Source organism: Myxocyprinus asiaticus, chromosome 47 (genome assembly GCF_019703515.2).
Source record: "Myxocyprinus asiaticus isolate MX2 ecotype Aquarium Trade chromosome 47, UBuf_Myxa_2, whole genome shotgun sequence".
NCBI classification, from domain to species: Eukaryota; Metazoa; Chordata; class Actinopteri; order Cypriniformes; family Catostomidae; genus Myxocyprinus; species Myxocyprinus asiaticus.
Genome location: NC_059390.1, coordinates 21,351,641 through 21,372,975, shown reverse-complemented (window position 1 = coordinate 21,372,975; position 21,335 = coordinate 21,351,641). Strand labels below are relative to the sequence as shown.

At 37.2% G+C, this 21,335-nt stretch overlaps 1 protein-coding gene across 1 annotated transcript in view; it reads right to left on the bottom strand.

The window, feature by feature from the left end:
* LOC127436821 (guanine nucleotide-binding protein G(i) subunit alpha-1) overlaps positions 1 to 21,335 on the bottom strand; it is a 38,399-nt gene that overhangs the window by 14,212 nt on the left and 2,852 nt on the right. The gene's annotated exons all lie outside the window — the stretch shown is intronic.

The window sequence follows — 21,335 nt, the reverse complement described above, 5'->3', positions numbered from 1 at the left end:
AAAATGCCGACACGGTTTTCCACGCATCATTTTATTAGGCCATAACTATGTATGTGGTTAAAGACAAATGATATAGAACAGTAAAATCGCTCACAGAAACTTTTAACTTCGAGTCGACTCCAGTATCTCACACTCAACCTGTCTGGAGACGGATGACGTGAGCTCCTCTGCCCTCACTCTCATTGGCAGTCGCTCGCGAATATCGCTCGTCATTTGCATAAAGTTGAAATTTTCTCAACTTGTCGCTTGCCACAGCGATCTCTGTTGCGAATGGTCGCAACTGCTCGTGTTGCCGGAAGTCGCTGTGATCTCATTGAAAATGAACGGGCTGGTGTCGCTATCTCGCAAAATGTCGCTGGCGGTGTGAACGGGGCTTAAGGCCTTTTCGCACCAAACGCGAACCTTCGGCGAGATATCTCGCCGCAATTAACTTGTTTTACAGTAACAATGGATTCCTAACGAGCCCTTCACACCTGGAACGAACATTCGCTTATTTATGAAGAGTGTGAAAAAAAATCGTCTGGCGAAGAAACCAATCAAATTTGAGCTGTGAATCACGTGTCAGGAGCTGCTGCAGTTCCCAAAACCAGCAGAATAGGTGGCGCTAAAGCTGTTTTTACCACCGACATTAAACACTGAAGCAGTGAGGACATTTGCATCAAATGCCTTAAAAATGGAAACAGTTTTTTCTCCTATGGGTTCTCTTAACATATAAATGATATTGCTGCATCACTGTCTTACATCCCCTTTAAATCTTACATGGATTGTGTTCACATATTGCTGTATTTTTTTCTTTTGCATTTAATCTTAGGTGAGTTCTCTTATATCTCTAATATAACATATAGCGGAATATTTTCCTTTGTATCACCTTTTTTAATAAACAACTGTATGGATCTTAAGTGTTTTTATTCATCAAATATTAATAAAATTAATGCTGTGACTTGCAGTGCACTGTATGTCTTTGTATCAAAATAAATTTGTCTCAAAATGGTTATTTCTGTGCAATTGTTGATAGTCGTTAACAGCTGTCATTGGCAAGTATTAAAGTATCTAATAACACCACGTAACAATTATTTTTTATTTTTTTTTGGTTCCTGGGTAGTAAGTGCTATTTCCTAATTGCTTATGCCTCAAAAGTATAGAAAATGGCTATTATTCCCCACAAACTTTGCTTTTGTGACCAGGACAGTGATATTTTGAAATGTATATATTTTCCCGAACATTCAGTGCTGAGTAAACTTGGAGTAACTTCTAGAACTTTCTAGAACTTTCCAGTAATATAAATAGTAGTATAAATACAGGGGCCTTAAGCCCACCAGTTCAGTTTAGTTCCAGCTGCCTAAGTGGATACATATCTGCATTTTTCTGAGATGGCATCAAGAGGCTGCAAGCATCCGGCAGATGCATTTTGCTATGTCTGCGGCCAATTTATCAAGACAAGAGCAAAAAAGTACTCTGTGGAAGCATCTGCTAAGATGTGTGAGGCCTACAAGGCATATTTCAGCATGCCTGTTGGGGATCAAGACAAACCATGTGCACCTCATTTCACCTGCGAGCACTGCAAAAAAACTCTGGAAGGTAAGATGGACAATTGTTGCTCAGAATTTTATGTTATAAAATTTTTTATTTTTTAAATTGTAAAAGTTTTTAATTTTAAAATGTTTTACAATTTTCAAAGTTATTGAAAATATATATCATATATGAAAAATGTTGTGAGAATCTCTTACACATTAGTCATGGGTGAAATAAATGTATTTTTGTAGGATGGTAAGGAGGGGAAAAGAGAGCCATAAAGTTCGCTATCCCAAGAATTTTGTGGGAACCCACTGACCACTCAACAAGCAACTGCTACTTCTGCATGGTGGACCCTTCCAAACGTCGAACTGGCAAGAATGCACCTGCTATCATGTATCCGGACCTTCCCCATCCATTTGCCATGAGCTCCCCGTACCCTCTCCTCCGGAGAGAGAGCAGCCGTCTTTAGAAGAGAGCAGCAAGTCAAAGAGAGCCAGGAAGATGTTGTAGATCCAGATGACAATTTCAGAGGTGGAGCTGATGAGAGAAATCCATACTACCCCAACCAAAAAGACCTCAAAGACTTGATTAGAGATCTTGGTCTCACCAAGTCCAATGCCGAGTTTTTGACGTATAGGCTCAAGCATTGGGACTTGTTGGATGAAAGTGTGCAAGTCGCAGATAAGAGGAAGCATCACCAACCTTTTTCCAGCTTCTTAACCCGTCAAGATGGGCTCTGCTTCTGCCACAATGTGACGAGTCTGTTCCATTCTGTAACCAGAATGAGTGGCGCCTCTTCATTGACAGCTCATCCAGGAGCCTCAAAGCCGTGCTGCTCCATAATGGTAACAAGTACCTGTCTCTTCCCCTGGCTCACTCGGTGCACCTCAAAGAGGATTACAACAGCATCAAGTCCTTACTGGATGCCTTGAAGTATGATGAGTACATTTGGGGCCTGACTCGTGAAAGTGATTTACAGTATAATCGTAAATCTCAAACTACTCATTTCTAAATCTTTTATAGTCATTTTTGTATTAGTTTAGTATAAATACATGTTAATTTGGATTCATATGTTGTTTTTTTCTGACTTTATGTGAACGAAAAGACACAAATTCACCCGTTTTCTCATTGGAAATAGGTCATTTTCAAAATATCACTGTCCTGGTCACAAAAGCAAAGTTTGTGGGGAATAATAGCCATTTTCTATACTTTTGAGGCATAAGCAATTAGGAAATAACACTTACTACCCAGGAACAAAAATTGTGTTACATAGTGTAATGGGTCATACTGAAGATGGTTCGTTGGGTGAGGTGTTGTATTTCTTGCATTGTATCTTTGGCCATTTAAATTTAGTCACGTTTAATTAGTAACATGTTTTGAGCAAATTTAGATCCACATGCAATAAGATACAGTCAGTAGTTCAAACTGACAACATCTGTTACAACAGTCATTATATGTGTGCATTATGCAGAAAATAATAAAACATGTACTTAACATATATGCATACTTAATATATAAGCAGTGGCATATAATCACTCTTACGTCAAATGATAACGTTTTAACCGTTAATATGATTTTTTACACTCGATTCTTTATAATCACAGTCCCTCAGACTGTGAATACATGATAATACTGCTAGTCAGCTTGTCCAGCAGATTAACTGAAATAGTTTGTGAAGTGTCTCGAATGTTTTCTTTCTCGTTGAGCAACTCAACAACAAACTCTTCATCACTTCTGCAGGTTGAAGAGAACTCAAGTTTTCTTTTTTCAATCTTCTTGTCAAGTACCTCTTTTTCTCATGGTCCATCATGGGAGGAGGGCAGACCAGCTGAAAAGTGTGTTGAGCCACTTACCATACCGGGGTAAGTACAAAAAGAGTACAAAAGCTCTCCCATTAGCGCCACCTTTTGTAAAGGCGTGAATGTGCTATTGCTGGTCATTCGCTTCGCTTTCCAAAATGGAAAGGGCCATTCGTTGGCGATTCGCCTCTTATAATCACATCACATTTGGTCTGAAAATACGTTTAAAGATCTGTCATCTGTCATCATTTACAATTATTGTTCCATAATTGTATGATTTTCTTTTCTTCCTGTAACGCAAAAGGAGATGTTTTGCTAAATGTTCACACTGCAATGAAAGTGAATGGGGACTGGGGCAGTCAAGCTCTAAAAATAACACCTTAAAAGACACACAGTAGCTTAGTCAATGCAACTTGTGCATATATTCTAAGTCTTCTGAAGCCATATGATAGCTTTGTGTGAGACATAGACAAAAATCGAAGTTGTTATTCACTGAAAATCTTCCGTTCCGTCATAGCTCTCAAATCTCATTTGTGCTTGCATTTAATTCAAAACATCCAAACGTGTCGCGATGGTTTACAAGACTGAAACGAAAACACTGACTTCAAAGCCGCTGCAACGGATCTTGAGGAGGCGAGTTTGAATGTTCGCAAATGAGATTTAAGAGCTACGGTGGAGGGAAGATTTTCAGCAAATAATATATTTAATTTAGCGTAAGTTTTTTACGCAATTGTAAGCAAGTATACATTTGTTTGCTTTTATAAGCTTGGTAAGCTATGGTGTTATTTTTTTAAGCTCGACAGCCCCACTACCCATTTACTTTAATTCTATGGGAAAAAAGCAGCCCGGAAATTCTGCTAAACTTCTCGATTTGTGTTCCATGGAAATTCATACAAATTTGGAACAACAAGAGGGTGTATAAATGATTACAAAATTGTAATTTCTGAGTGAAATATTCCATTAAACCACATTTCTATTTGGGGACAGCACTGTAATAAGGAACTTTAACGGTGAAAAAGACTAAATATCATTAGACCTCACCTAGAGTGCCTATGAAAGGAAAGTCCAGCCTCACATGCATTCAGAAAATGTCTAAACTCTGCTCAGCAACTCTGAAACCTCTGGGCTCTGCTGAATTTAGTGGTTAAACAACGATCCCACTTATAGAATCCTATTCAAGCAGCTTATCTACTTGAATGTAATATCCATTGCCTAGCACTAAGAAATCCAGTGCTATGAGTGTGTATATGTATGTGTGTTGTCTATATTTGCCCAATGGACAGAAAAGACCAATGAACTTAAAAGCACTTGTCATCATGCTATAAACAGAATAGTTCAATATTTCTGTAACAACTTTAAAGCATGTAAGTAGAACATGCAAGAGACAACAAAATGTTACATGTTGCATTACAATGCATAACTCTTGAAAACACACATACTGTGTGCTTATAGTGGACAATGACACCAAGAACTAAGTGTATTCAAGAGTGGATAACCCACTTAGTGCCTGATCCATGACCAACTTCTGATGAGCTTATTATGGGTTACAATGGAAATGAATGAGTGCATGGAGACCAATCAACTGCAAAGGGTTCGAGTGTATGAAATAATAAATATCATTAAATAATAGAGAAGCAGTTTTGATGATGATAAACTCTCTTTTAGAGAGCTGATTATGAAGCAAACACAGTAAACAAAGGTCTAAATGTGGGTGAATGAATGATGAGAGAATTTTAATTTATGGGTGAACTGACCCTTTTTGGCTTGACTGCTTGGTCCGATCCCGTGTTCTATTCCTTAGGACTACATTAATTTAATTACTACTTAAATTTTGCTGAAAATCGGACGTGCTGTGCATTTCAAATCACATCCATTCAAAGTAGTAAGTGAAATAACACTGTTTTGGCCTCATTAATGTTAACATTAGAAGTATATTAATGTAATAATTATTCAAAAGCTTCCAAAAACCTTCTAGCAGTGCCTTTCACGTCACATCCATTCGAAGAAGTGAAAGAACACTGTATTGCTGTAAGTACAGTTGCACACTCGCACGACTGTATTTCCGGCTTTGGCCACTGGGGGCAGTTCGGACATTTGAAAAGCATAGACTGAATTTAGCAGACAAAACATTCAACTTCCTCTTACCGATTTTACCGTGAACTCAATCTACTAAATAACGACTCAGGGCGAGAAGATGCCAGCTTCTTAACATTGTTGTTGCGCTGGATTTACCAACGAAATTTTACGTGCATGGAACGGCACTTGCATTTCTATGGTGTGGATGTATTGCAAGAGATGCGAAGAATGCGAGCTGCTCTCCGAAAGCAATTTATCTGGAGACCAGTTGCTATAAAAATAGTGTGACCAGGAGCATGCAAAGATGTAAATTATACGTCATCAATAGTGGTGTACTTCCATGATTTGGGACTGATCGCATTAGTATTGGGTCCACCTTAATCGAGACCGAGTCAAGTCCGAGTCTTTAAACAATCGAGTCCAAGTTGAGTCCGAGTCCATAACAGGCCGAGTCCGAGTGAATCTGTTCATGAATCTAAATTAAAATTGTAACCGTAACCTCAACATCTATATTTTAAGCTTATTTTAAACTTAAAATTTTTAACAGTTTGTCAATATAAATGTAACAAAAACACCTCTGTTCCCTTTCATATATATATTTTATGATTAGTTTCCTGCTGAACAAACTTCAAAGTGGTTTCAGAATGAAAGCATATGCTTTAGGTGTATGAAGACAAAACTGTCCTTCAACACAATTCTTATTGCGTTCCGTTGACATTTCAATTATTTGTTGCTTTTTCCCCTCCACTCAAACATAAACTAAAGAAAGTGAAAGCTGCGTTAGTCATTACAACCAAGGTCATTATGTTTTGAATTTGAATTGAGTTATTTCTACTTCATTTTCAATTTGTCAATTCAATTTAATTTAGTTTTATTTAAAATTATCCCTATCTAAAGAAATAATAGTCTATACTGAGATTTTGCCAAGATCTGCCAACTGATTTGGGAAAATACTGTACAAATGAGTCAACACAGTAGTAATTAGCACTCGCTGAGATGTTACGTCTCACGATTCGACTGCAAATGCTACATCCAAAAACACTGGAAAAGTCCACTGATAATATTAGGGCCATGTCGTCACGGACATGATTTAATAGTTAATTTGCAGGAAACCGCACAATGCAGGGCAGTTCTGCGTGCCTGCTCGTGTACCTTCTGCGTCCATGTGCGTCTCGCAGAAGCTGCCGCAGAAGATAAAAATGTGTGTAATAATTGATATTTGCTTAAGCAGCAGCTGTGTTGGTCTGCAATCAGTCTGAAATCTTTAAATACCAACCAAAGAAAATTTCAATTTTCTCTTCTTTAACCGCAAAAACATGGAGAATAATAATTTTGAGTCATAAATTTAACAGAATTGTCCTTCAAAAGTTCAGAGATGTAGGCTAAAAAAAAAGACGTGCATAAGTAAAACACCTACCATGGAAAACAAAACAGAAATGTAAATTCCACCCAACTGTTTTGAAGCACTAAAACGTTATTAAACCTGTAACGGAAGAATTCTCACAGGCTGTGCTGGAATATTAAACCAATGAATCGGAAAATGCCAGACTATGTTTTTATAAAAAGAAACTGTGTCATGAGCAGCACCGAAGCAACCCTCCATGGATCATGCAACCTGGGAAAGATCTTAATAAAGCAACATACAAACAGAGGAAATGTGGCCACTAGAGGAACAAGGTGTGATCCATTTTTATATTCGAAGAAATGAACAAACAAGGAGCTGTGAACATGTGACCAATGGCAGAATTACACTCAACTTGTTTTTTTCTGTATGACAAATGGGATCACACATGCACAAGCATGCACACATGCTCGAGACCAGTTTCTCGCCACAATGCCATAGCAACGGGCCCTGTTTCTGAGGACATGCTGCCAGAGCGAGCTCAGATATCTGATGAACGTGTGCCAGCAGAAAGCAGCCCTGCATAATAATCCTTATTTGTCATAGTAACTTGCTTTCTGCTTCCTGCTGATTTTGAGCCGCAAGCGTGTGTCAGTCTGCTGTGGCAGATAAAGCTCTTCCCTCTGATCGCTCTTTTGTCAGCCCATGACCAGGCTCTATATGGATGCAAAAATGAGGTGTACTTTTTCAAAGCTGCAAGATTTGATGATATAACCAAATCCATCTAGTATTCGACTAGAAAAGTTTGCCTATCTCTAATTAACAGCTAATCCTTTGGTAATATTATTTGCACTGTGGTTATTAGTAAGAATAATCTTAGCACGTTATCAACCGCTGAAACACGGGTTCTCATCCACAAATACAATAGTAAGTGTGATTTGGAGTTTGCATTTTCGCTCTAAAATTACAGTGTGAATTAGGTTGGTTTAGGTTGTTTTTTGTTTTTTGTTTTTTGTTTTTTTTTTAAAATAGGCATTCCTGCTGACTCTATTACATCATTTTCAACTCTAATAACTCTCTCTTTACAACTCTCTGTGGACATTTCAACCAGACACTGGAGCTCAAACGTGCCCATACGTTCAACACCACTTCCAGCTTCGGCCACTGGGGGCAGTGATTTAAATATCATTATGCTCAGACTGATTTTAGCATCAGAACTTTCGACTCACTGGCGTGGAATTCATAATGCAATCATTTTGATGCAAATGCTTCCAAAATCATACACTATATTTGGAAAATATATGAAAAGAAAAAAAAAGATTTATGCTAAATGGCAGTGATCAACTGATCTGTCTTTTGTATAAGATGGCGATAATACTATGCAGACAGCATGGCAAATGGCTGATAAATTTAATGACAGCATGTGGGGTGCTTGAAGTGGGGTAACTGCATTATACCTTAACCCTTTCCAGCCGAAGCGTTCAAATTTGGGAACAACTATTCCCATGGTTCCTGTCTCAAAATCTTCGCCATCCAATCACCGATTTTATTTCTGAAAACTGCCAGATACTCATGACAATATAAGCTAAAAGCACATATGATTGGTTAAGGGGTTACTGGGCGTGAATAATAAATGTATCGTCATCAGCGTCATCCTTCATTTGCCTGAGTGGAGCCAGAGAGGACCTCCGGTGTTGGACTTACTGCTTCAAATTGAAAACTGAGGCGATCTTTCGAGGTAAGACAAGTTATTTAACACGTGTTGTCAATATTGTCTATTGAAAGTCGAAATGTTTTAGTTGCGAAGCATTTACTTGTAGGAGTAACGCTAGTTATTTCTGGAAAAAATGACATGACCGTCGGCGTTCATTGGACAGGCAGCTAGCCTCTATTTTTAAGCAACTTTCTGTGAAACTTGCTAAATAAACATTAGCTAGCAATACTATGTACATTTTTAGCTAAATATCAATAACTGTTTTGGCCAATTTTGTCTCTTGTGAAAAATCCATCTGAAGTAATGTGAGGCAGAGAGCAGACGCTGTTCAGACCCCCTTTTATTTTTTTTTTATTTTTATTATTTTTATTTTTTTTTTGACACTGTTCAGACCTGCCTGGAAACTGGCCTGCTGGTTAGATAAGTTATCTAGCTTGTTGATTTTCCCTTGTAATAAAAAAAATGGTAGATACACAGAAATATTTAAGCCTATTTGTAAGATGTATGTAATTTAATTGCATATAAAATTTCCATTCATTTGCATTACATAGTTTATATTAAACTTTTAATAGCCACAAAATCAACCTTTCGACACCACACAAAGATCTTATGGATCAGGAATATTTTGCAGTGTATAGTGACAAACAGGTGTTTAGGAAAGTCCTTTGGTAGTTTTTTATGCTATTTAGTGTTTTGGTAGAAAATAAAATCAATGGAGCCTTTTACCCCGCAGAGTCTTTAGCCCCGTTGTACCCTATGCAAAATTCGAAAATGCTGTTTTAAAAGTGGATGATGGAATGTGACACCACAGGACATTATTTAGTGTCAGTTACCCTTATAAACTAAAAGGTGTAGGCCTACTGGTCATATTGACTTCATTGTACAGTGCACTAAAACACTGTCATATCCAAGCATTCAGTGTGTGGACTTTTTAGATGGTCCCTTATGCACCGTAGGCGAATATTTTTCAGATATCAAACTTAAAACTAACTTTCCCCTGCTAAAAAAAATTGTTACACATTGATGTTTTGTTTAAATATAATTTGTTTGGACTATTTACTATGATTTGGGGTCACTGAAGTCTCAGTGGGAAGGATAATGAGCTTATTGACACAGAGCACTGCCCTACACCCAAGAAAAATATGATCTTTCTTCCATTTTCCTTATTTTGCATTCACTGGATTTCCCCTCATGTATCATTAAAGTACATCTGTTCTTTAAAGGCTTTGTGTGGTTATGTAAGTTACTTAGGCTTGAGAAAAATTGTGAGTCGTTTCCTTTGATTAATCCACTAATCAAACATTTTAGGCACAGTATAATCAACTACCATAATAAATCAAAGCAGCAGACTGGCAGCAAATGTTTATCACACCTCATGACTGCTGCTCAGCTGGTAGAGAATGGCAATGCCAAGGTTGTGGGTTTTATTCCCAGGGAAAGCATGGAATGATTGAATGTATGGCTTTCACTGCTAATCACTTTGGATAAAAGCATTGGCAAATATGTAAATTTCCATTCTCAAATTTCCATTTTCCATCCACAAGGGGCTCTTGGGTTTAACATGGGTCTACTGACATGATGGGCACTCAACAAAACACCTCTCTCCAGTTTTGTGCTGTGTACAATCGATAATACAGTTACATCACAACCCTCACTGTGAAACTCCAACATGTCTCTGTACACACTGACACCGTGACAACTCTAATGCCACAATTTGTCCCACTGCCCAGTGTTATTAGATTACATCTACCACACACACACGGCATTACGTTACGAACCTCAAGGCCTTTTAATGAACCTATCATGCAGATACATTTTCATGTCTTGTTTTTGTAGGTGAGATCCGTAGCATTTCAAGTCATCTTAAAACTTTCTACATGGACAATTTCTTAAAGATGAAGTGGACATTTTTGCACCACTATAGCAGCACCAAACAGAATTGCAAAAATAATTTTTAATGCAATTTTTACATTTTCTGAGGAAAATGTGAGTGGTGCATTCCAAAAGCAAAAATAGCAGCTACAATCCATCGCTGGATTGTTGTCAGGATGTTGGTATGTGGTTGATAAGGTGTTCGGTTTAGTTGCTGGGGCATTGTTAGTTACTTAATGGTCCAAGTTAAAAGCGCCCATCCCAGTCTTTATGATATGGATCGAGTCCCTCCTTCAATAAGGGTTTTTTCACTCATTTTATCATACAACAAAGGAAATCATGACTCGGATTGTCATTCATGTCAGTAGTCATTCAAAGTGAACCTTACAAAAGGGGTAACTAGGATAGGAGAAATATTGAAAAAATTATACACCAAACTAGGGCTGGGCGATAGGACAATGTTATTGGATATCGCCGATGTCTTACAAAGTTCCTGATACTGACTGCGACACCCAGTTGACAGACTATGATTGACAATATGTTCAGAGGCGTGCAGCACGAGCCTGTCTCATGGAACAAGCGCATGTAAAGTGTTTTCACTTTTTTTTCTCTGTTTCTTTCGTCTGAATTAACTGTTTCCAAGATTAATGTTGTCTATGAGATTGCTGAAAATTCATCTCAGGAGGTGCTGTGAGTTCACTTTATTTCCACTCGGGTAACATGCATTGTGAACGCAATTCTGCAGGTTCAGTAATATATATCTTTGTATTAAAGAAACAAAGACCAAAGTGAATAAATCTAGACACGTTCACCTTGAACCTAAAATTGAGTTCTGTTTTTTTATTTTTGTTAGGCAGCATTAACTGTATTACCAAAATGCAATACAAACACAAATTCGATAAGAACACATTTGGCAGCATTATTTTGGGAACACAAGGGAATTTATTAGGCTTATTTGTTTTGATTATTATTATCTTTACATTTATAATTGTCTTTAGTTCTTAATCTGTAGGCCATTAGTAATTTTCCATCTGTGTTGATGGATGCTTGCGTGATGGCAAGTGGAGCCGTTGGAGATGGTAAATGTTTGGATTTGGGGAGGTGGTTAAATAAGATTTTTTGATCACTTCGTTATTTTATTGCTTTTTCGTTTAGTTTAAAGTACAATTTAAATTTAAAAATGTCTTCTTTTTTTTCAATAAATGAAAAAAAATGTTAAAACAAAACTAAAAAAAATCACTGACTCTCGGCAGGGGGGTGGTTGAGGATATAATCATACATTGCGATTGTTTTTCAAGCGATTATTGATCAAATAATTTTTACACATCGCCCAGCCCTACACTACACCTTTAAGTCCCAAAGCACCAAACAGACACTCCAGCTACACTCTCCATGCAAACATTTGAGCTGGCAGGGATGGAGGTGTGCAGACACCTCTAACTGAAGAGACTCTCTGAAAAGTGAAAGAGGACGGGAAAGGAAAGGACATATTATTTTAATTATGTCTCACCACGGAGGCCTGGAGCCCAGAGGGACTTATCAATGTATCCATCCAGGAGAACGAGAAAGAGAGAGAGAGAGAGAGAGAGAGACATAGTCTCACAGATGCATACACCAGTGCATTTCTGAAACAAAGAGTCTCTTAGATGACCCAAGATGAGCAGTTTGTTTCTTTGGAACCCAATAAAATCATGACACGCACACTAATTTGAGCACACAAACACCTAATTAGCATTAATGACATGTAAGCAGTATTCTCAAAACATGTTCTCTTGATTCTATGACACATTAAGAATACATCTGACACTTACGCCTTTTTAAGGGAATTCTTTTGCCTTCTAACTTCTACACTTTCACGGGGTTTGGATTAAAATCTTATAGTTTACATTAAACGGCATTCGTAGTCCATTTTACTTCCAAAATGTGAAGTTTTCCAGAGTAAAACAAATTATCAGTCTGATCTCATGTACATTTCGTGACCATGGGAAAATTTTTGCAAAATGAAATTACATGCCTTACTTCATATTTTACTGCAATTTCCTAGTGAAATGTCCAGCGGAGGGCGCCAAAAGAGAGTGAAATGGTGTTGTAATCAGATGAGGTTCTTAAGGTGAATATTAGATGGAAGTTTTAATGTGTAAAACATACCTCCCCAACCAAAAACTTTACCTAAACCTTACTAATAGTGATCTTAAAGCAATTGAGATGTAGACACAAAACAAGACATTCTTACCCTAAACCAATACCTAAACCTAACCGATAGTGTCAAAAAACAAAATGTGAAATGAAAAGCAAATTTTCTGAAGGAACCATGTACTTTCGTATCGCTTCTATGACACTTTCGTCTCAAATGTTAGCTTGCGTACTTGGCTGGGCTCAAACCGCGGTCTTTCAAATTCAAAGTCTGACATTCTATCAGTTTAGGCTCTCATGGAAGCTAATCACACTGGAATAAGTGTGTAAATGTAGGTCAGTCTGTAATACAAGTGTTAAAATGTATAATTTTTCAAATGATGCGTTATAGTAAAAGCGTTTCGATATCATGTATGAGTAATAATCAGCCAATGTAGTCATGTTTAGTGTGAAAGAGAATAAAACGCACAGTTGTTGTGGCGCTTCTAGTGTTTATTTTACCAGGAAACTGCGGTGAATCACAGAACACGTCACACGTCTTGACGTATCCTAATGGTAAGGATTTCTTTTTAAATCTATTGTTGCTATGCCACATCCTTTATGAACACTAACTGGCATTAAATTACTCTGTCAACTCTTGGCAAACACTGCAATACCTTCAACAGATCAATCAACTCAATAAGATCAGGAATTTGTAATAAGTAAGTAAATAGGGTCAATTTCATGCTGACTTTAAAAACATACAGTATTACTGCAGTGCCACGAGTGCAAAAAGCTTGAATGTGAGTGCTTTGTGCCGTTAATTTATTGAACTGACCCCTGAACTTTCACTTTGATGACATTGCTGGAATGTGAATGGTACGCTCATCAAAGCCTCTTGAAAACCCTTCAAACAGTGATGCATCAAGACCGATCCATACTTATTTTAAAACAGCACCATGCAGTATAACTTTGCCAGATGGCCAAGTTAAAAAAGCTTTTCCGTGACTGGAATATTCCACACTAAAGGGTTTAGAGCCTGGTCAGTTCCTTGTGTTTGTCATTACTAGAGATCTTCAAGAGAATAGTGATGTATATGCTCTTTCAGTAATGTGTGTGTGCAAGCACATCTGAGGTTTGCACACATTAGTGCTGCTACATTTGGCACAGTCAGTCACTTTTCAACCCTGTAGCTCGAAGCACGACACAAACTCACAAACACACACTGCTGAGACCAGCTATCCAGAGATCACAAAGGTTATCACACAAAACCCTCAGGTTATGATCCACATTAAACCACGCCCGACCTCTGTACTGCACAAACACTAACAATTTCTTGCCAAATGCTGCTACGATAATAATATGTAATGGAAATGAACCCCAACAGTGTTTTGGAACAGCCAGACAAATTAATTTGTCAATATTTGGCCATTTTGAGATTATCGACATAAAAAATGCGCCTGCTTAAATGGACAGTTCAAGAATCTACCAACATTCTTGTCAATACATATTGCACATTTTATGTTTTCAATTATTTTTGAGTGAATTTTTAGAAAATATCATGTAAATGAATTGATTAGTTACATTTCAGCAGTTTTTGTACATCTCATTTGGTAACAGTAAATTGGATTATATCGCATGTATTTATATTACAATTTTAGAATTCTTGATTATGATTGGTCAATCATAGCATTCTGCAGTTATTTTTTATTTGTATTTTTTGTGTGCAATGGAATCTTTTCGCATTTCTGGGTTTTGAAACGCGGAAGTAAACTATAGCAGGGTAAACTTCTAAAGCGGTGAATGGGAGACCACAACAAACATGATTATTGCTTTCACATTTGCTCCAACAGCAAAAGAAAAAAATCACTTTCTAAAAAGTAGAAAAGCGCAACTTTCCAAAAGAGGTCTCTGAACTCAAGCCCAGTCCTCTGTTTGAGCCCCTCTGTTATGAACAGCACGCAAAATCTGTTTATCTTAATGTGCTCCAGGACTATATTAACCAGTGGTGTTGTGAATTGATGCTTGGGTAATACCAAACAAAGTATCATGTTGTATTGCCTATTTTCACTAAATAATTACAAAATTGAAAATACAAAAAAGTTTGAAAGATTTTCACCGCTAAATAAGGATGAAACGCATCATCACAGTCTGTGAAAAGGGTCCATAACCGCGTGTATAATTGACTGTTGTCCCAAGCAACCGATTTACTACTAGGCTGCAACTAACAATTATTTAGATAATCGATTAATCTAATGATTATTAGAAGGATTATTCGACTATTCGACTATACAAATCAAAAATGTATTTTGTTGCAGTGTATGATGGGGCGAAGACTACCTCTTACCTTTTTATTCACTTCTATCCATTTTTAACTCACAAAACAACAAACTCTCTCTTATTAATAAAGCTGCGTATTGCCAATTTTCTTCACAATAAGAAATGCACATTGACACATTTATGATTCAATAAGTCGAGACTCACGAGCCATCATGTTATAATCTAGCTGCATTAAGCGTGCGTGCTCGAGGGATGAGCGTCCCCGTGACAGAGTACATCAGCCGGGTGCAGTTTCAATCTCACCCCTTAGATCGGGACACTTTGCGCAACTCTTAGAAGAGGAGATGACCGCACTAAGAAATGGCAGTTTCGGAGTTTGTAGTTATTTACATGAACTGCTTCCCTATTATTTGAACTTTAATGAAGCTATAACGCATTAAATATAACTGCATTAAAGATGTAACTTCGGGGTGTTTCCTTTAAAGATGTTCGACACACAAGTTTTGCTTCAGCGGAGCTCCAGCTCCGGCTCCACTTATTCCACAACGAGAGTGCTTCTGTATTTACTTATTTGGTATTTTCGCATTATAATTCCCTCATAATTTGCGATCTACATCACCTGAAGCTGTTTGGAAAGTTTAGAGTGCATCTGGACTGTGAGCTGTGTTTTCTTCCTCTCCTCAGTCAGACGCGAGTGCTGTGCTGCTCTCGCGCACCATCATTAGAGTTTAATGTGATCTCATTTTACGTTAAATGATATCAAATGACTATTCGACAACCACAATTTTTGTCGAATTTGTTTTATTGTCGACGTTGTCGATGAGCAGCTGGCTGTCTGGTGCGGTCTCAACAACCTTGAGCTGAACATGCTAAAAATAGTGGAGATGATAGTGGACTTCAGGAGAAATCCCCCCGCACACACATTGACTCCATTGTGAAGAAGGCTCAGCAGAGGTTGTAGTTCCTTCGCCAGCTGAGGAAGTTCAACCTGCCACAAGTGTTGCTGATACAGTTCTACTCATCCGTCATTGAGTCTGTCCTGTGTACATCTATAACCGTCTGGTTTGGTTCAGCCACCAAATCAGAAAAAAGGAAACTACAACGGACAGTCAGGACTGCTGAGAGGATTTTTGGTGCCCTCCTGCCCACCCTCCAAGACCTGTACATCTCCAGAATGAGGAAACATGCAGGTAGAATCACTCTGGACACCATACACTCTGCCCACTCCCTTTTTGAACTGTTGCCCTCTGGCCGGTGCTACAGAGCACTCAGCAACATCCAGGCACAAGAACATCCAGGCACAAAGCCATTTTCCTCATGAACAATTAAACTGCCTCAGGACTCCCCCACAGTGCAATAATGTAAATAAATATCTCATGTACATATGTAAATTCACATATTTAATTCAATAACTGTACATACCCCTACCTTGTACATACATTATCACTTGCACATGCACTTAAGCTATTCTGTTATATGTCCTATTATTTGTATGTCTATTTTACTCTTACCTTGTTTTATATTCTGTGTCTCACTGTAATGTTCTGTGTGTGCTTGTTTCTCCTATCACCCAAAACAAATTCCTTGAGTACGTGAGAACACTTCTGATTCTGATTCTAATCGTTTCAGCCCTATTTACAACATAGTTGTGCTAGTTTCATGTCTCACAGATCATTCCGCAGTCTCACAGTTAGATGCAGACTGATATATCAGTTTTACTGAAAAATGTATGCTGATTGTTGCCAATAGTTTTAATCTAGTGAATGTAGGCTATAAAAAGCTTAATTTGGTAAATACTTAAATATAGAGGATTGTAAACGAGACAAGTCTCTGTCATTTCAAAATAAGTAAGTGTATTCCAGGTTTATTTAAAGTTAAAAGTCCCGCATTACGCACCAAATCTTCATTTTTATTTTTTTTATTTATTTTTTTTATTATTATTGGGATTTGGTCTCACAATAAACTGCTGAAATTGTATTCATTTTGGACTCTTGTAGCCTCAATGTCTGTGCCCGTCAAAGTAAGGAAATACTTTTTTGACAGTCTATACATTTATAAATCCATTTTAAAAACTATCGGCCAATTAATCGGTTATCGGCCTTTTCCACCACCTTATTTATCGGTACTGGGAAAATCCAGTATCGGTCGACCTCTATCCAATATATCAGCCAACCTGTTCTATAGATATTGGCATCAACAACGGTTATCGTAAAACCTACATCAGTCTACCACGAGTCTCTTTGCATAAACATTTTCTGTATGTATGATGAATTAGGCTACTGTCACACACTATTGTAATACAATATTATTTATATAGATAAGAATACATAAACTCATATCGGACTATAAACAATATAAAATTCTCATACATTGTTCTCATTTTTTTCGAATGGATTAGATCTAATTAGATCTTATCGCAATTAAACCATTTATCGATTACAACATTTTACAGCAAAACACTAGGCACATTGAGAAGTTGCGTCAGCATGTGAATGTTCAGGTAGCATAACCAAGTGGCAATGCACCCCAGTGCAAGACACAGGGAAGACTAAGAGCCGTTGCGTGATACAACTGTTTCACCCACATTAGAAGTTACCAAATACTGGTCATTTCAGCAAACTGGTCAAAAAGTGCTGGTCATTTCAGCAAACCAGAGGAGTGTTTAATATTTAATGCTCCTGTGTGTGTGTGTGTGTGTGTGTGTGTGTGTGTGTCTGTGTCTGTGTGTGTGTGTGTGTGTGTGTGTTGTTTCCTTTCTTTCACCAGATTGTGTTGGAGCCACTCTTGTGGGTAACTTGAACAGACTGTGTGTATTTTCGTGTGATAATGTGCGTCTGTGTGTTGCCTAGAGACGTGTCACAGTATCTGAGATACCATCTAGCTGACATCTCTGAAGCAGTAGGTACTGAGGTCAATACGACTGCAGACATGTGGCTTGCACACAAAATTAGATGAACGCAACAAAAACAGTGAGAAACGTAAATTCATTTGTTGATGTGTCCAAGGTCTGGTATTATTATGATTCTCTCTCCTTTTTTTTTTCTGCCCTTTAACACACTGACAAATGCCAAGCTGATTATACAATTATCTTGACAATACAATTATCCTGCAGCCCCCACGCTTCTGAAACTATATGAATTGTGTGCGTGGCAGTAAGAGATTAAGAAATTAAGTGTCTATTCATTAAATTGTTTCAATTAATCTGGTTGTCATAAACAAAACTCTTATTTCATCCCTAATAAATTGAAATGTCCAAGAGACTAATAGTTTAAGGCTATAAAGATAGAATTGCTTTTCATAGCAAACTGTAAAAAGTGGTAACCTGCAACTGTTACCTTAAGGAGCTATTTCTACCTGATCTAACCCTTAAAATTTGTTTAGTTGTTGTAGCCTTGTGTATTTACAATGAAGCACATTTTTTATTTTTTTCCAGTGCAGTAAACAGCATGTGCAGGTTATGGTTAGATAGTTATAGGAACAAGTTAGGGTTAGATAGTTGGGTATGCATATAGGTACTGGTTAGTTTTAATCTGTTATTGGTATAGGTTAGAGTTGGATAGTTACGGTATGGATACTGATAAGATAATTATGTGCACAGGTTAAGATTAGATAGTTACTTGTATGGGTGCTGGTTAGAAATCTAAAGGTACAAGGTAGGGTGAGTTGCTATTAGTGGTACAGGTTAGATAGTTACAGGTCTGGGTTAGGCTAACTATGGGCAGAGGTAGGATTTGATAGTTACTAGTATGGGTACTGGATAGATAGCTACAGGTACGGGTTAGATAAGCTGCTTTTCCACCATCGGGCTGAACAGTTCTTGTCGCAAATCTGCGCCGTTCCAGGCCAGTTGGCGTGGTTACGGTTTCTTTTTCCACTGTGGTGTGGAGAAATCAGGAGAATGTACATAACAGATCTGTGTGTTGAGAGGCAAACATTGGAGAAAGTGCTCTATGGAGGATGATCACATATTCCAGTTTTTAGGACTGCTTTTTTCCCTGGTTTTTACTCTGCTAATACGCAGGAAAGACACCACCCATGACGCAAAAAGCATAGCAAAGAGAAAAAAGTGAGAGGTTTACCATCATTTGCTGAGGGCATGTTTGCCGACAGGAACGAACATGCAGAAAGGTAAAAGTTAGACTTGCTAAAAAGGATATTTACTGATACATTATTATATAGATAAAGTATTACATGAAAATAGTATATGAGAATACAATGATACATTCTGAGTTTTAATGAGCTAGTAATCTACTTCCCTGACGAAAAAGCATGTTTCAAAATAAATGTCTGCTATTATACTAGTTAAACCATCATAAAATAATAAAGATGCACTAAATATAAAAAAAAAATGTAAAAATTTTTATTAACTTTCCACAAGTATTAGTGAGCTTGGCAAGCTAGAAACAACTAAAAGCGCTATACGTTACCTTGGCGTTGCCAAATTGACATTTACAGTATGTCAGTGTTATATATTGGTCCTTGAAAATGTTAAACTGTCTACACCTTTGTCAGCACCCAGCATATGCAAACACCATAAGTACATATATAGAACTGTTTTGTATTTATAGCTGGACTACACACTATGCATCTCATCCATGGTGAACATTTTTTTTAAATCTAAAAAATTCTAAATTATAGTTTATTATTAACATAATTTTAGTGTTATCTTACTGTAACACTAATTCGAATATTTAATTAGAAATTACTCATTACTTAAGTGATACATCAAACGATTCTCTGCATTTTTTTGTTCAACATCGTAGGGATTCTTGGAAAATCTTAATGAGCCATTGCGGTGCATCTGACGTCATTACTCAGTGTGAACAGAGGGCCCAGTGTTGCCAGATTCGAGGTGTTCCCGCCCAATTGGGCTATTTTGAAAATGCAGTTGCGAGTTAAATATTTTTTATTTTTTGGGGCTATTTTTAAAATGAACCACGGCCACCTAAAAGTTTGGTGGTAGATACTATAAAATGAAATGCAGCATCTTGTTGATTTATAATGATTACGATATTGAATACCTGGCAAAGTCATGCAGTGTCAAAGCGTCATCTTTCATTACAATCATTGCACTGGCAGATGTGCATTAGAATCAATACAGTCTGCATCATTTAGCCCAAATTTAACATTCGAGCACATGATACATTTTTCCATGCAATTGTAATAATTATGTGAATAAATGTATGCCTCCTCTAGTCTGTACTGTTAAAAAGTCAGTGTAATTCGGTCTGTTTAATGTATTTATGAATGCAAGTGCGGCGTCTTTGCGGAACTTGCGTGAAGATTAATTTTAAAGTAATTAAAAACACAAAAAAAGAAGTGTTTCAGTAATAAAAGCTACAAATACAAAGAATAAATAGATATGCAAGCAAGCTGAGTTAAAATCATTCATACTGTATACTAGTCACATTTATTTACAATTATTTATCATGGCATCCAGTTATTAACTTATCAATAATTGTAAATATGGAAATAATTACACTTTTGTGTCAGAATGCCTTTCCCGACATAATTTGTCTCTCCAATCAAACAATGAGTTAAGAAGAATATTGCTTGATATTGCTTCTGATTAAATCTATCAACACACTAAAACTGGATGTTGACCTCAGGTCATCATGGGATATTTTATTCCATGCAATGTGCTCTGGTTGTATTTTGCACAATTTGGCAAATGTACAGCTCCTGTAGTACATTACTGTTCAAGTCTGGAATCAATATGGAATTTGTATGTTTTTGAAAGAAAATTATACTTTTATTGACCAAGAAGGCTTTTTATAAAGACACAAAGATTTTGTAAAGACTTTTATAATGTACAAATGACTATTTCTGTTTATATACATGCTGTATTCCTCAAACTTTCTGTTTATCCAAGAATCCTCCACTAGAAATGACTAGTATGGACTGTTAGTATGACTGCTTTAAATGGGGCTTTGCCATCACAGGTAATTAAATTTTAAATGTCATTTAAATTACCATTATACTGCATTACATATTACTATTATTGTGGCAGTATTCTTGATCAATATAATGCATCCAACCCGATCTCATGAAAAGTTGTGTATAATTTACGAGTTGGCTGTTTCGTATGGTTTCGCACGATGTTGTTCGCATAAACTCGTACAACTTCATCACATGCAAATTCCTGGATGTCTAATCCAGAAGTAAGCATGTGTTCCACGCACAAGGCTTTAAGACATACTTATTAATATTATTCCCTTACCCAAACCCCTTATCTAAACTTAACCAATCAGTAGAGTGTGTAAACATGATATCCTAATCCTGACGATTTCGCCGTGAGTGTGTGTTGAATGCATCCTTGTGAAAAGAAGCATCAATTTCTTTCCAAAACTGTCAAAATGTCTTTTGAACAGTAGTGTAGATCATCCAGGTACTCCGTGCATGCAGAAAATTCACATACTGTGCACAGGAGGCTATACATACTGCAAAACAGCAAAGAGTAGTATGCCATTGCGAACAGTCCGAAAAACTTATTAAGAGGGATACCAAAACATGCATTTTAAGGTCATGGGTGTTAGTTTTTCACAGTGACTGGACACTTAAAATTTTGGGCTATTTTTAGCATTTTTTGGGTGGGTTTTAAGCAGACTTTGGGCTGGAAACTTTT